This window comes from Staurois parvus, unplaced genomic scaffold (assembly GCF_062004578.1).
Source record: "Staurois parvus isolate SC_StPar_1 unplaced genomic scaffold, SC_StPar_1.0 ptg000409l, whole genome shotgun sequence".
Classification (NCBI taxonomy): domain Eukaryota; kingdom Metazoa; phylum Chordata; class Amphibia; order Anura; family Ranidae; genus Staurois; species Staurois parvus.
In genome coordinates this window covers 3,466,134-3,483,146 of record NW_028318205.1, presented here as the reverse complement: position 1 = coordinate 3,483,146, position 17,013 = coordinate 3,466,134, and the positions used below count along the sequence as shown (strand labels likewise).

General features: G+C 40.8%; 1 protein-coding gene across 2 annotated transcripts in view; it reads left to right on the top strand.

Moving 5' to 3' along the window:
* Positions 1 to 17,013, top strand: part of EIPR1 (EARP complex and GARP complex interacting protein 1) — a 306,520-nt gene that overhangs the window by 262,836 nt on the left and 26,671 nt on the right. The gene's annotated exons all lie outside the window — the stretch shown is intronic.

Here is a 17,013-nt window from a genome sequence, read left to right as displayed (position 1 = left end):
ATGTCACACATCCCACCATACTAAAGGAACAAGACTAGTGATAAGACATACTATAACCACCAGGAAGGTCCTATGGGGGGTTGAGGGACATTAAGCCGCTAGAAGAATGGCCCAACATGTTTTGCGACAACAATCCTCCTCACAAAATGTAGTTGTATTAGAGACCAACTACAAGGTCCTAACCTGCTGGTACTTTTGTTTCGGCCAGGATTACCAAATATCTTCCTAACTAGTCTCCTGATTGTTTTTGGGGCTGTGCAATAGTGGGCACCTACTTCCACACGTGGTGGTCGTGCCCAGTAGCTCAAGTCTGAGGACTGAGGTTTTTGACATCTTATCTTCACTTTTCTCTATGTTCCTTCTCCCGAATACAGCTGTTGCATTGTTGAACCTAAAACCACAACCATTATCCCAACGCCAATTTAAACTCCTTTTGCAGGTTACCACAGCGGCCAAACAAATCCTGGCGAAATCCTGGAAGTCCCCAACCTTCTGCATCCTTGCAGTCAAACACAAAGTAACGCAAGCTGTGATTCATGCCAAAATAGAAGTGACCATTAAGGATACAGTAGCCACATTTACAGCAACCTGGACTACCTGGGTTGAACGTCATCTTCCACCAAACTTTGAGGAATCACTACTACTTCCTTGACTAACTCCTACCACGTCCCTCATGTATGGCATACACCAGCTTCTTATCTGGACTGGTCCCAGGAGACCCCCCTCTTGCCCTTCTCCTTCTATCCACACACTCTCTTACATTCGTCACTTTCACCTGTCCTATCTTCTGGCTTACCTCGTCTTCCCTCTCTCTCTTTCTCTGAATTAATTTTTTCTTCTACAACAAACATTTATCAGTGAGATTCTATACTACTCGCAGGAGCAAAACGTGCTCGGTTTACCCCATGTTCCCCCCTTTTACAATGACATGGTGGCCCTCACCATCCCTGTTTTAACATCACCACATATGAGTTCTACCTGCTCGAGCCAAAATTCACCTCTGAATGTGATGTATATGTACTTCTCACTATACAGATCTGATTTGCAATTCCTAACGGATATTGTACCTATCGTTCTCTGCCACTTGTACCCAAGTTGTATACCTAGATATGATTGTTGTTATTGTTTTTCCTCAATAAAATATTTGAACAAAAAAAATACTGTCTGTAAAATGCAGAGTGTGTGTGTATGTGTGTGTGTGTGTATATATATATATATATACATTATATACACACACACACTGTTAGTGTATGCACATATACATATACTGTGTGTGTATTTAAATATATATATATATTTATACAGTTTTGGCCAAAAATATTGGCACCCCTGCATTGCTGTCACATAATGAACTACCAGAGCATTGTTGCAATTACAAATGTTTAGTCATTCTCATGTTTATTTCTTTGTTTGTGTTGGTATGACACAAAAAAGTGGAGAAACAAAAAGCCAAATCTGACACATTCCACGCAAAATTCCAAAAATGAACTAGACAAAATTATTGGCACCCTCAATTTAATATTTGGTAGCACACCCCTTGGAAAAAATAACTGAAATCAATTGCTTCGTATAACCATCAATGAGTTTCTTACACCTTTCTACTGGAATTCTCCAGGTCTCTCAGATTGTAAGGGATCCTTTCCCAACTGCTGTTTTGAGATCTCTCCACAGGTGCTCTATGGGATTGATATCTGGACTCATTGCTGGCCAGTTCAGTACTCTCCAGTGCTTTGTCTTAAACCATTTCTGGGTGCTTTTTGTCTTGTGCTTTGGGTCATTGTCCTGCTGCAAGACCTTTGACGGAGACCCAACTTTCTGGCACTGGGCCCAACTTTCTGGCACTGGGCCCATTACACCCCAGAATTCTTTGGTAGTCTTCAGATTTCATAATGCTATGGACACAGTCAAGACATCCAGTGCCTAAAGCAGCAAAGTAACCCCAAAACGTCAATGAACTTCCACCATGTTTGACTGTAAGGACTGTATTATTTTCTTTGGCCTTATTTCTTTTTCAGAAAACAATAGAATAATGGGCTTTGCCAAAAAGCTGTAATTTGGTTTGGTCTATCCACAGCACATTCCCCCAAAAGGATTTTGGCTTCCTTAGATTAGTTTTGGCAAACTCCAATCTGGCTTTTTTATGTTTCTGGTCAGCAGTGGGGTCCTCCTGGGTCTCCTACCATAACGTTCCTTTTCATTCAGATGACGATGTATAGTGCGAGCTGACACAGTTGTACCCTGTGCCTGAAGGTTGACTGAGGTTCTTTAGCCACCATTCAAACAATCCTTCATTGCAATCTTTGATCATGTTTTTTCTCTTTCTTCCACTTCCCAGGAGATTAGCTATAGTGCCATGAGCTGTATATTTCTTGACAATGTTGCACACAGTGGACACAGGAACAATAAGGTCTCTGGAGATGGACTTGTAACCTTGAGACTGTCTACAATTTTTGTTCTCAAATCATCAGACAATTCTTTGCTGCTCTTTTTCTTCTCCATGCTCCATGTAGCACACAGAGACTCACAACTGAAAGATTAAGTAAATTTTTCACAATTTTAACTGGTTGCTGGTGTGATTTCTATATTGTCAGCATCTGTTAATTGATACCGGTGAGTTTAATTACAAATTACAGGAGCATCACAAACTTGGAATGCAATTATTTCTTATAATTTTGAGAAGGCGCCAATAATTTTGCCCAGTCCATTGCCCAGTCCATTTTTGGAGTTTTGCATGGAAAGTGTCAGATTTGGCTTTTTGTTTCTCCGCTTTTTTGTGTCATACCAATACAAACAAAAGAATTAAACATGAGAATGCTTAAACATTTGTAATTGCAACAATTTTCTGGGCGAAGTGGTGTATTATCTGACAGAAATGCAGGGGTGCCAGAATTTATGGCCATGACTGGAAATCTCTCTTATCATCACCACCCACATGTGATGATATCAAGTGCAAACGCCAAAGATACAGTTATAAAAATGACTGGCAAATGTCTCAATTTGGAGGAACAGAAAAACTGCATTTAAAAAATGGACATAAATGAAGGAAGAAGCCAACTCTAAGCAGTGAAGGCAAGTGCCAGAGAAGAAAACTGCATGACAGAGCATTATGCTGCCTAGGCAAGATGGCCACCCAAGCTGTTGTTTCCGCCCACTGCTGCTTGATGTCAACTCTAGAGCCTTCCCTCCAGCCCTGGGCACATTCTCTTCCTTCTTCAGTGATCTCCTTTCTGGAGACACTTGTTACAGGTCTGTGGAGTTTCTCCTCATCTTCATATATTTATGTTATACCTTCTTTAGGTGTTGACACCTTCTGTGCTCTCACTGTCCTATCTATTTGCTGCTTTTAATAGATTATTCTGTGACTTTTCATTTTTTGCACGTTTATTTGGTGATTTCACATTTGGCTCTGTTTGTTTATGGGCTTTTTTTTTAATTTGCATCTCTGGTGCTGCAGTGCCCTCCCTTGTACTTTTTGCTCTTGGGCACAGCAATGGATCGAAATTAGGCTCAGATAATTATAAGGGGGGGGGGGGGGAGGGGGGTGTTTGGGGATCCTGCACAGAAGGGTTTTTTTTTTTTTACCATGATGCAGAGAAAGCATTAAGGTAAAAAAAAACACCCTCTAAATTTACAACCGCTTTAAGGACTTTGCTATAACAATCAGCTACACAAATTACTGTGTAATGTAATTATGTATACTGTACATATAAAGTTGTCTAGACACTATCAGTTAGCTGTGCAGTCAGTATCACACTTCTGGATAGATGGAATTTATTCTTTTGTTGCCTGTGTTCTGTACAATGTGGATGTCCTAGTGCCCAGTGACCTATTTTAATGATCACAGAAATCTAGGATATATATATATATATATATATCTGTTAAGATGATATATTCTGCCTTCTGTAGTGGTTTTATTCATTCTCTGTTAACAGATGATTTTCTTTAAAGGGAACATGTGCTCAGGCTATAGACATTTAAATGCCTGCATATACCGCAGAAGAAGTAAATCCGCTTTAAAACCTGTCCACAATTACTTCTATAGCTACAGACACTGTGGAGCAATTCATCCTCTGAGTTCTCAGCAGAAGCACAGAGGTTTTGCAAGTGATCCCTCTCAGCAGCTCAGTTCTCTCCCTTCACTTCACAGCAGTACCTCAGCAGCCTTCCAGTCCTCTAATCTCTAATGTTAACACGGAACAACTATTGGAGAGGGGAACAGTGAGAACTGAGCTATTGAAAGACTGAACTTCAGTGTGATCTTTGAAGATGAAATGCTGTACAGTGCTTGTAACTATAGAAATCAGCGAGGACTTGTTGCTTTTATAGCTCATTAAAGTATATCTAAACTCAAAAATAAACATTTCATATTTTGCATCTTACCAGTCCTTGGATGTGGTTGGTGCACTTGTTTTTGCCTTTTGGGCTAAGAACATTTTTAGTAAGTACAGGAAGTACCGTATTTTCCGGCGTATAAGACGACTGGGCGTATAAGACGACCCCCTACTTTTCCTGTTAAAATATAGGGATTGGGCTATACTTGCCGTATAAGACTACCCCTCTTCCAACGCACACCAAATAAAAATTAAAAAACAGATTTGATTTCAATATGGTATGGTATTCCAATGATGAGGCACGATTCCTCGCTCTGACACCAATGATGGGGCACAATTCCTCGCTCTGACACCAGTGATGGGGCACTATTCCTCCCCCTGATACCAATGATGGGGCACTATTCCTCCCACTCACACCAATGATGGGGCACTATTCCTCCCACTGACACCAATGATGAGGCACTATTCCTCCCATTGACACCAATGATGGTGCCCCATCATTAGTGTCAGTGTGTGAGGAATAGTGTCCCATCATTAGTGTCAGTGGGAAGAGTCGTGCCCCATCATTGGTGTCAGAGCGAAGAATCGTGCCCCATCATTGGTGTCAGTGGGAGGAATAGCAACCTATCATTGGTGTCAGTGGGAGGAATAGCGCCCCATCATTGGTGTCAGTGGGAGGAATCGTGCCCCATCATTGGTGTCAGAGCAACGAATCGTGCCCCATCATTGGTGTCAGTGGGAGGAATAGCGTCCCATTATTGGTGTCAGTGGGAGGAATCGTGCCCCATCATTGGTGTCAGAGCAACGAATCGTGCCCCATCATTGGTGTCAGTGAGAGGAATAGCACCCCATCATTGGTGTCAGTGGGAAGAATCGTGCCCCATCATTGGTGTCAGTGGGAGGAATAGCGCCCCATCATTGGTGTCAGTGGGAGGAATAGTGCCCCATCATTGGTGTCAGTGGGAGGAATAGCGCCCCATCATTGGTGTCAGTGGGAGGAATAGCGCCCCATCATTGGTGTCAGTGGGAGGAATAGCGCCCCATCATTGGAGGCAGTGGGAGGAATAGCGCCCCATCATTGGTGTCAGTGGGAGGAATAGCGCCCCATCATTGATGTCAGTGGGAGGAATAGCGCCCCATCATTAGTGTCAGTGGGAGGAATAGCGCCCCATCATTGGTGTCAGTGGGAATAGCGCCCCATCATTGGTGTCAGTGGGAGGAATAGTGTCCCAACATTGGTGTCAGTGGGAGGAATAGTACCCCGTCAGTGGGGAGAGGAATACTGCCCCATCGTTGGTGTCAGTGGGGGGAGGAATAGTGCCCCATCGTTGGTGTCAATGGGGGGAGGAATAGTGCCCCATCGTTGGTGTCAGTGGGAGGAATAGTGCCCCATCGTTGGTGTCAGTGGGAGGAATAATGCCCCATCATTAGTATCCGTGACACCAATGATGGGGCACTATTCCTCCCACTGACACCAATGACACTTGCTGACTCCTGTTCCAGTATGGTACTGCTGCAGCCAGCATATGTGGTTGCAGCAGCACCTCTGCACTGCACACTTACCAGCTTCTCCCTCACTCGATTTTCGCGGGTCCGCTCGGCTCCGCCTCCTCGCCCGTGATTGGCCACCTGTGTGCCTTTCCTGAGCTACAGTTCTGGCGGCCAATCACCGGTGAGGAGGCGGAGCCGAGCGGCAGGAGTGAGGGAGTGGCCAGAGTGACTGAAGGAGCAGCGCTTCACAACTAAGGACTAGTAAAGTACAATATATCACATTTTTGATGTTGGGTTTTGAAACTCTTTAAAAATATGTAAATACTTGAATATCCATAGCCTAGCCACAGCTTTACTTTAAAGTGGTGCTAACAGCTGAATGTGTTTACCTGAATGCGTTCTCTATCACCACCACAACCCCGCCAGGAGTGAGGAGGGAGTAAGGGGCCTAGCTGCTCTCTGTGTGTCTATGGACTCGGGAGTGAGCACGCACTAGTGCCTCCATAGCAGACGTCTTGCTATCGGGGCACTCTGCGCAGGAGAAGAGCAAGAAACACCTGTGGGAAACCCCAGAAGAGGAGTGTAAGGGCTGCTCTGTCCAAAACCATTGCACAGAGCAGGTACGTATGACATGTTTGTTACTAAGAAAAAAATGTGAATGCTTACAATCACTTTAACTGCTTGCCGACCAGCCACAGTAGTTATATTATTTTTTTACTACAAGTTTTTGGAAAACAAAAATTTTTTTTTTTTTACACAAAATTGTCTATTAAATGATTTATTGCTCACACATTCCATGTATATATTTGGAATTACTCCCCAAAATACATTCTGCTACTTCTCCCAAGTATGGGGGTACCACATGTGGGAGAATTTTTGGCAGTCTAGCCAAGTACAGGACGCCAAAATCCAATAATAATAATTTGGAGGCCCTGAAATGCCAAGATAGCACCAACCCCCCCCCCCCCCAAATGACCCCTTTTTTGGAAAATAGACACCCCAAAGTTTTTGGAAAATGAAGAAAGGAAACAAAAACATATTTTTTCTTTTCTTATATTTCAAGACTTTGTGAGAAAAAATGAGATCTGCAAAATACTCATCATGCCGTTTTTAAATTCCTTGGGGTTTCTACTTTCCAAAAAGGCATCATTTGGGGGATTGGGGGGGGGGGGGTTGGTGCTGTCCTGGCATCTCAGGGCCTCTGAAACTGTGATGGGTAGTGAGGAAGTGAAATGAGGAAGTTACCCACCTTCAAGCTTTCAAAGTGGTCATTGGATTTCAGGCTCCTGTATGTGGCTAGGCTCCCAAATAGTCTCACACATGTGGTATCACTATACACGGAAGATGTAGCAGAATGTATTTTGGGGTGTAATTCCACATATATCCATGGCTTGTGTGAGAAATATATAATATAAATGACAACTTTGTGTAAAAAAAAAATATATATTTTTGTAATTTTTCAAAAACTTGTTGAAAAAAAAAAAAATCTTCCATGGACTCAATATGCCTCTCAGCAGATAGCTTAGGGTGTCTATTGTCCGAAAAGGGGTCACTTGGGGGTGTTTGTACTGTCCTGGTATTTTAGCACCACAAGAAATGTGATAGGCAGTCAGAAAGTAAAAGCTGTGTAAATTCCATCTATACCATAGTTTGTAGAGGCTTTTACGCAAAGCAATCAATATACACTTATTGGGATTTTTTTAACCAAAAACATGTAGCAGAATACATTTTAGCCTAAATTTATGACAAAATTTTAGTTTTTTGGATATTTTTTATGACCAAAATGAGAAAATATCATTTTTTTTCAAAAATAATTTTTTTTAAAGAAAATTTTTGTTTATAGCACCAAAAATAAAAAGCACACAGGTAATCAAATACCTCCAAAAGAAAGCTCTATTTGTTTGAAAAAAAGGACGTAAATTTCATTTATGTACCGTATTGCATGACTGCGCAATTCTCAGTTAAACTAGTGCAGCGTTGTATAGCAAAAAAATGGCGTAAATTGCAGTATCTATACCATAGTTTGTAGACGCTATAACGTTCACACAAAGCAATCAATATACACTTATTGGGATTTTTGTTTACCAAAAACATGTAGCAGAATACATTTTGGCCTAAATTTATGACTAACTTTGAGTTTACTATATATTTCTTTATAGCCAAAAGTAAAAAAAGAGGCCTGGTCTGGAATGGTGGTAAATCCTCAGGATGGCAAGTGGTTAAGTAGTATTAAACCCTCCTTTTTTCCAAATTTAAAGTGTTTTCTTACAAAAAGCCAACCTAACGTATAAACTTTTTTTTTTTTTTTTTTTAGAGATTCTCTCTTTTTCTGTGTTTGGCTCCGTATTCATAAATGCTTTCACCATTGAATTTGCAGTCGGAGAGGATGCACGCGTTGCAGAGGTCAAATGGCCACACATGTCAGTGAACTTGGTACCTTGGCTCATTGAGAATACAGTGCATGTGTGTTTTTTGTTCCAGGCTTGCCCACATGAGCTCGTGACCTAGATGGAAGCTTGTTCACACACATTGGTCATATGACTGCCTCAATTCCCTGCACCATAGCAAAAAGGCACATTTTGCTCCCATTACAGGCTGAAGCACGCACAAGACCCTGAAAAGCTTCAGCGCAGAATACAAACAGGTGGCAGCCTGCAGAGAGAAAGCAAACATGGTCCCACAGTATGCTGCTATATATCACATTTCATAATGGGGGGTTTCTTTTCAATCTGAGTTTATTGAGTTTTCAATGCGACAGATAATAACATAAAGCATAAGTACAGTAAGAGGAAGTGTTTAGGATTAAGTGTCAGGCACCAATTTGCATATATCAATCACTGAAATAAGTATAACACACATATGATACAATGAGGCAGATTGGTGTAAAAGAAGAACAATGTGTAATATTCAAACTGAGAAGTAGCTTTAGTGTTAACAAGGTCGTAGCCCCGGGCCCTATAGCTTAGGAGGCCAGAGTTACCTGGTGTGGGATCATAAAGGGGGTTTAATAGTACTTAACAAAAGGGACTCCAAACAAATGTAAAACATCTATCTATCTATCTATCTATCTATTCTCTCTATCTATCTAATCTCTCTATCTAATCTCTCTATCTATCTAATCTATCTATCTACCTATCTAATCTCTCTATCTATCTATCTATCTATCTATCTATCTATCTATCTATCTATCTATTCTCTCTATCTATTCTCTCTATCTATCTATCTATCTATCTATCTATCTATCTATCTATCTATCTATCTATATATCTATCCTCTCTATCTATTCTCTCTATCTATCTATCTATCTATCTATCTATCTATCTATCTATCTATCTATCTATCTATCTATCCTCTCTATCTATTCTCTCTATCTATCTATTCTCTCTATCTATCTATCTATCTATCTATCTATCTATCTATCTATCTATCTATCTATCTATCTATTATCTCTATCTATCTATCTATCTATCTATCTATCTATCTATCTATCCAAACAATTTAAAGCCAAAGTGCAGCCAAAATAAAAAGCACAAAGATCAGCACAAAGGACATAACTTAGCCAGTTGTATCCCTTGTGTTGATACCTGTTCTATTAGCTGTAATATTCCTATTTCAAGCCTTCCCTGCTGCCTTAATTTTCATATGTGTCAGAGGTTAATAGAACTAAGGGCTATCACGGGTTCCCATCAAAAGTTCCTGACTATGCTCGCCCAGCTCTGCTATCACCCTATCCATTTTTAGATCTCGTTTCACAACTGAGGCTGGAATAGTCTGCAGGAATTAGAACATTGCACCCATGATCCACTGATCGTAGTTGCAATGCTTTTCAAACTGTTATGCAGAAAATAATAATTACTTTTTGCAATGTGGTGTGAATTTATTATTATTATTTATTTACAAAAAGGTTGAATTAGTTAAATCAGACAAGGCCATATAAGTTGTGACAATGACTCGTCAAGCTACACATATAGGAAGTGGACGGAGAGGTGTATAAATGGCACTCAGAGTTCAGACTGGCACCAGATCCTTGTGGCAAGTATAATACTCTGTCACGTTAGGGTGAAGCAGCTCTGTATAATATGCAGAACATTGAGCTAATTACGGGCTGCATATTGTAACTTGTTAGGGACTTGTTGCACAAGAGATTTTCTGGTTGCATCAAATTAACCCCCTGCTTTGTCTCCAACATAATACATTGTTTTTATTGTGCTTTAGATATTTGTCAACAAGAAGATAAACTAATACTATTTGTTTTTAAAAATCATTTGCTTAACTGAGCCCATCCACCTGTTTGAGACACCAATGGCAAGCTCTCCACATTATAGTCCTTGTATCCTCCAAGGCTATTATGTGGGTGTCATACTCTTGCTGTTAGATTTTTCATTTATTGTACAATTAGAGAATCCTTCATGAGGAACATGACCTACTTGCTCAGCTTTGCTGTGATGGTAGAGATAGTTTGGGGCAAGGTAAGAAACAGTAGTGAAATCTGAGAAAAAATATTTAAGCCTCTGCTAGATTATTCCAACTGATCTTGTCCACCTACATCTTAAAGTGAACCAGTCAATATGTTCAAAGTTTTTTAATAAAAAGTCCTGCCTAAGAGAATGCACCACAAGGCGCCTCCTGTTGCCTTTCATTAACCTGAAAACACTCTTAGGCCATTAGAGAATGTTTTTTGGCATATTCACCAGGGACAGGACTTCTCCATCGTCAGGGAGAGTATTGACCCCAGAGCTTAACCCCACCCTCAGTATCCTATTAACCAGTGAGAGTGCTGCAGGAGTTCATAATGGCACAGTTATTCAGTGGGGACAGGCAGATGAGATCAGCTCCTGGGTTAATGCTTTCCCCAAAGTCGGATAGGTCCATGCCTTATTGAAAGGATGCTCAAATGACTCCCCACTCACTGGATTGGGAAGGTGTGAATCCCGCCACCACAAGTGAAAGGAAAGAAAATCACTTGATTCCCCAATCAACACAATCAGTGTTGACATGGGAATGCCTCCCGCAGCGCTATTGTGTTCTGCCAGCTAGGGGGTGCAGGGAGCTTTCCTGATTGGCAGAAAGCAATGATTACTGCTAGCAGCTATAGTCGCAGTCAGTATTAGCATGCTAAAAATCTGACAGGCCTTTTGTACCCAGGTCGAATGATGGATCAGGGAACAGGTACCCTCTTGTTGTGGCCTGCAGACCTGGGAGCTCATATTCAGAAAATTGTCTTTTGGTGTCATCAAGAGATAGAAGAAGCCAGATTACTTTTCAGTATTAACCATGGAAATAAAGATTTGTTTTGGGAAGGATAACACTTTGTTGGGGCTAAAATTACCTTCTTATTGACCTGAATATGTACCTCCGTTATGAGAGGTATTGATGGGCTTTTTTTTCCAGCTAGTAAACCACTCTGGCTCTTCCCACTAGCACATAATGAAGTTGTATCTAACTTGCAGCTGGATTACCTGATTATTTTTTTATTTTACATCCACCGAGTAAGCATGACACCATCATTTGCTTTTGTAATTACCAAGGCTGCTGCACAGAACTAGAAATTCTGATTGTCTTACTGAACCACTAAATACCAAGATAAATATGACATCAACATGTGATGTTTTAGCTAGGACCCTGTATACCTGGTCTCCCACAGTACACATAACATGGAAATGCAAATATTATAGTAAATATAAACGGCTAAATACCTTTTCTCATAAGCAGTTAGAGCAGTCATGTGACTTCTATCAATGTCCAGCAGAGCACTGGTTAAAGTCTGTAGTCTGATTGTCCTTTGTGGCTGCAGGACCCCTGACATCTGTCTGGACAGGGCTGGTTGGCCCTGTGCTGATCACATGCACTTTCCCAAGAAAAAAAAAGCTCTCTAGCAGTACACACCAAACCGGGCATGTGCAGCTTGCCCCCAAAGCTCTGTTCTATCTGGAGATGGATTGGGGACAGTGGAAGAAGGGGAGAATCGGAGAAAACAGGCGCAAACATTATGTTTACACAATGCGGAGGATTAACCCCTTAGGTTCCACAGTGAGTATAGCAAGCATACTTTACTGCATATACAGACTGATTTTACTGTTGTAGGTTTAGTAACACTCAAAGGTCAACATTGCAGAACTGACATATTTGGTAGGGACAGAAATGTTCCTTTAGGGCTGGTTCACACCAGGAATAGCACAGGAACGTCTAAATCGGACTGCACCGGGCCAAAAAGTATTGCATAAAACACACTGCAACTAAATCGCATGGTACTTCTGTACCATGTGATCCGGTGCAGGCAAACCTGCTGCAGTTTGCAACTGCAGTGCATTTGGAACACGGTGCAGGAAACGCAGATTTCCTGCACTGCATTGTGGTGTGAATGAAGCCATAAAGCAGTAGCTGAAAATCCTGCACTGAAAAGGTCTGGAATCCTATTGCTTGAGTTGAGCATCAAAATCTATGGCCAACCTACTGATGGTTGGAGGACTGCAACTTCTTGGATGTAAGGGCAGCAGGGCTTGCTGGGACATAGAGACAAATTGACCATGGTGGTTCATGCCTGCTCTGTAGAGGCAATAACAATAGTTCACCCAGCTGGCATCACGCAGTCCCCATAGCAACAGCCAGCTACCTGCTGTGCTGCCTTCATGTGACAAGCTTGTGTGCCGTCCAGGCTATGGCCCCCTACCACTCTGTCATATGGCACAAGTCAATCGATTTGAAATACACAGCATGATTTGCTTTATGATAGAGAACAGATGATACATTTGAAGGGTTGTAGGCAAGATTGCTTACAACTCGCCCTGTGAATTCTGAGATTCTTACACTAGAGACTGACTGTGTCTATTAAATGTAACATGATCAAACACATCATTTCCTTCAAATAATGCTAACTCCCCTCTTTGATTAATATTAATGTGCCTTACATTGTTAGATAATTCTTCTCAAATATTTTGAATTGATTGCATTTTATTTTTGCACGCTAAATTGGGCACAGAGTCTACGATAAACTAGTGGTTTTTTGATTCATAGCTATAAGATTGAGCTGCAGGTTGATTGTTTGGTTTATGTAGTTGCATGAAGTGTACATTTTCCTATGAACCTACAAAACAAAACAAAAAAAAGATCATCTTATGTGCTGTTATATCGTTAATTTCCAGGATATGTTTTTCTCCATAGACAGAACAGTTTAAGATGAACACATTATTTACCTGGGCAAAAATAAATGTTATTTTTTAACATTGCATTTTGTGCTTTTAAATGTAACTGTCAAAATGTAGTACACTAAGTATGTCATTCCTTTCACTAGTATATTATTCATGTATTTTGTATACCTCATTTCCATGCGCTTGTGGTGGTAGAGTAGAAATATCGATAGTATATAATGTGTGTATGTACTGTACATAGCTCTATTTGTTGGTGGTATGTCCAACTTTATACAACATTTTGGCTAAAAAATATTGAAACCACTTGACGTCTTGACCCTTCATGACCAGGCCATTTTTTTTTTGCTATTGATCACATATCACTTTTTTTCACACAAATAGAGCTTTCTTTTGGGGGTATTTAATCACCAGTTTTTTTTTATTTTTTTTGCTATATAAGCAGAAAAATACCAAAAATTTTGAAAAAACCCACATTTCTCGTAGTTTCTGGTTTAACATTTTGGCAAATAAATAATATTTCTTCATAAATTAAGGCCAACATGTATTTTACTTCATTTCTTTGGTAAAATACCCAGTGTATATTATTTAGTCTGTTTAAAGTTAGTCTACAAACTATGGTGTGTATATATACAGTATATATATTGTGATGCTTTGATTGGTCACAAATGATCACATGGTACAGGGTGCTGTGATTGGCCAAGGTACTATGTGATCACTTGTGACCAATCACAGCATCACCACAGTAAGCAAAATGTCGTGAATGAAAGCCATTCTTGAGTTTGCTTATAGTCGTGCTGAAAAGTGACTGATCATGCCAAAACTGTCTTCTGTTAAAGGACAGTATCATATCAATGGCAAAATTTCACGTTTTCTGCCAGGGTGTACAAACTTACGTTATCATGTGTTTGCTGTGATTGGACATAGCGATCACATGATATCAAGGACACAGCGGTCATGGGTTTTGATGCTGCGGGGCATGTCAGTGCATGTGTGTTCAGGTACATACAGGTATGTCGCTAGACCTGCCCCAGACTGCTGCATGGAGGACTTTAAAACACACCAGAGCACCCTGACACCAATGTGTGATTTGCTGCCTTTAAATTAACAATAAAGGTCTCCACACCACTATTATCTGTACCATTTAGCAACCATCAATAGAATATCTTTTAGGGTTCTTAAACCCCACCACAGTGTGTCAATCTATTAGTACAATATTTTTAAATATATAATAATAATAATGTTGTATTAGGCAAAGTTAGAGGTAGGGGGTTCTTGAGAAAGATGGTTTTTACATCCCCCAAAATGTTAGATTTTTCCTTTTCCTCTCTCTATTCATCAGGGTCTGACTTAGCTATCCTTTTCATTACTTTATTCTGGGTACTGAATTCCTGTATGTATTTCTGAACATCAGCTGTTATATGGTCACTGTACCTATATACATGCATCTGATTTTTTGGTTGAATTCAACAGTGGAGAGAATACCTATGCTGTTTTATGCATATTGTGATATGACATACTTGGATATTTGTAAATGCTAAATATTAAACCTGATCTGGTTACTGTGACTTTGCCCATACTACACCAGCCGAGACTGGAGCTTACAATGAGACTAAAGCTTAGACAGGCCAGGATGTTGTATCAGGGAGGCAGTGAGGAAGCATACGAGCCAGGGGGCTACCTGCAGACACTTCCATTTTACCCTATTTGAGTAAAGTGGCAGTGGGGGATCTTACTAAAACTGGAGCACAAAGAATCTGGTACAGCTGTGCATGGTAGCCAATCAGCTTCTAACTTCAGGTTGTTCAATTAAGCTTTGACAATAAAACCTAGAAGCTGATTGGTTACTATGCACAGTTGCACCAGATTCTGTGTGCACCAGGTTTAGTAAATCCCCCCCGATGAGAAGGGTCAAAGAAAATCACCATGCAAGTTCACTGTAGTTAGCTAAAGAAGTAAAAAGCCAAACTGAGGTGATTGTTTCCTGTGACACAATACGGCGTACACTGCAGAGGAATGGCATGCATGGGTGTCATCCATGAAGGAAGCCTCTGCTAAAGCCCATGCACAAAAAAGCCCACCTAGAATTTGCCAGGGCCCATGCTGAAAAAGAAGACTATTGGGACTCTGGAGTGATGAGACCAAGATACATGTTTTTGAAACTGATGGCTTAAAAACTGTATGGCATTGCAAAGGTGTGGAGTACAAAGAAAAATGCATGGTGTCTGCAGTGAAACATGGTGGTGGCAGTGTCCTTCTGTGGGGCTGCATGAGTGCTGCTGGTGTCGGGGAGCTGCATTTCATTAATGGTATCATGAATTCACAGATGTACAGCTCTGTATTGAAAGAGAAGATGCTACGATTACTCCGTGCCCTTGGTTGTCATGCACTTTTCCAACATGACAATGATCCAAAACACACATCTAAGGCCACTGCTGCATTTCTGAAGAAGAAAAGAGTGAAACTGATTCAGTGGCCAAGTATGTCTCCTGATCTGAATCCAATCGAACACCTATGGGGAATTCTGAAGAGACACATTGAGCATCACTCTCCATCCAGCATCTATGCTCTAAAAGTGGTTGTTCTTGAAGTATTGGAAAAAGATAGATGCTGCAATATGTTGCCAACTGGTTCATTTCATGCCTAGAAGACTGTCCTTGCAAATCAAGGAGGTCATACAAAATACTAGATGTAGTAGTTATTGTTGTGGGGTGTATTCATTTTTGCATCAACTAATTTGAGTAAAACTGAAGATTTTGTAATCTAAGTTGTATTATTACCCTTACTTTCATGTCATGAGCTAAACAAATGTTCTATAAAACTCAGTTTTTGCAAAATTTTGGAATTTGTTCTTGTGTTCACTGAGATATTAAAATCGTATGCTGAGCACTGTATATACAGTCATGGCCGAAATTGTTGGCACCCTTGATATTTTTCCTGAAAATCAAGTATTTCACACAAAAAAGGTATTGCATTAACACATGTTTTGCTATACACATGTTTATTCCCTTTGTATGTATTGGAACAAATATAAAACAGAGGCAGAAAAGCAAATATGACATAATGTCACACAAAACCCCAAAAATGGGCTGGACAAAAGTATTGGCACCCTTAACTTAATATTTGGTTGCACACCCTTTGGAAAACATAACTGAAATCAGTCGCTTCCTATAACCATCAATAAGCTTCTGACACCTCTCACCCGGAATTTTGGACCACTCTTCCTTTGCAAACAGCTCCAGGTCTCTCTTATTGGAAGGACACCTTTTCCCAACAGCAATTTTAAGATCTCTCCACAGGTGTTCAATGGGATTTAGATCTGGGCTCATTGCTGGCCACTTCAGAACTCTCCAGCGCTTCTTTGCCATCCATTTCTGAGTGCTTTTTGACGTATGTTTGGGGTCATTGTCCTGCTGGAAGACCCAGGATCTTGGACGCAAACCCAGCTTTCTGACACTGGGCCCTACAGTGCGACCCAAAATCCTTTGGTAATCCTCAGATTTCATGATGCCTTGCACACAGTCAAGGCACCCAGTGCCAGAGGCAGCAAAACAACCCCAAAACATCATTGAACCTCCACCATATTTTACCGTAGGTACTGTGTTTTGTTCTTTGTAGGCCTCATTCCGTTTTCAGTAAACAGTAGAATGATGTGCTTTACCGAAAAGCTCTATCTTGGTCTCATCTGTCCACAAGACGTTTTCCCAGAAGGCTTTTGGCTTACTCAAGTACATTTTGGCAAACTGTAGTCTTGCTTTTTTATGTCTCTGTGTCAGCAGTGGGGTCCTCCTGGGTCTCCTGCCATAGCGTTTCATTTCATTTAAATGTCGACGGATAGTTCGCGCTGACACTGATGCTCCCTGAGCCTGCAGGACAGCTTGAATGTCTTTGGAACATGTTTGGGGCTGCTTATCCACCATCCGGACTATTCTGCGTTGCAATCTTTCATCAATTTTCCTCATCCGTCCACGACCAGGGAGATTAGCTACAGTGCCATGGGTTGCAAACTTCTTGATAATGTTGCGCACTGTGGACAAAGGCAAATC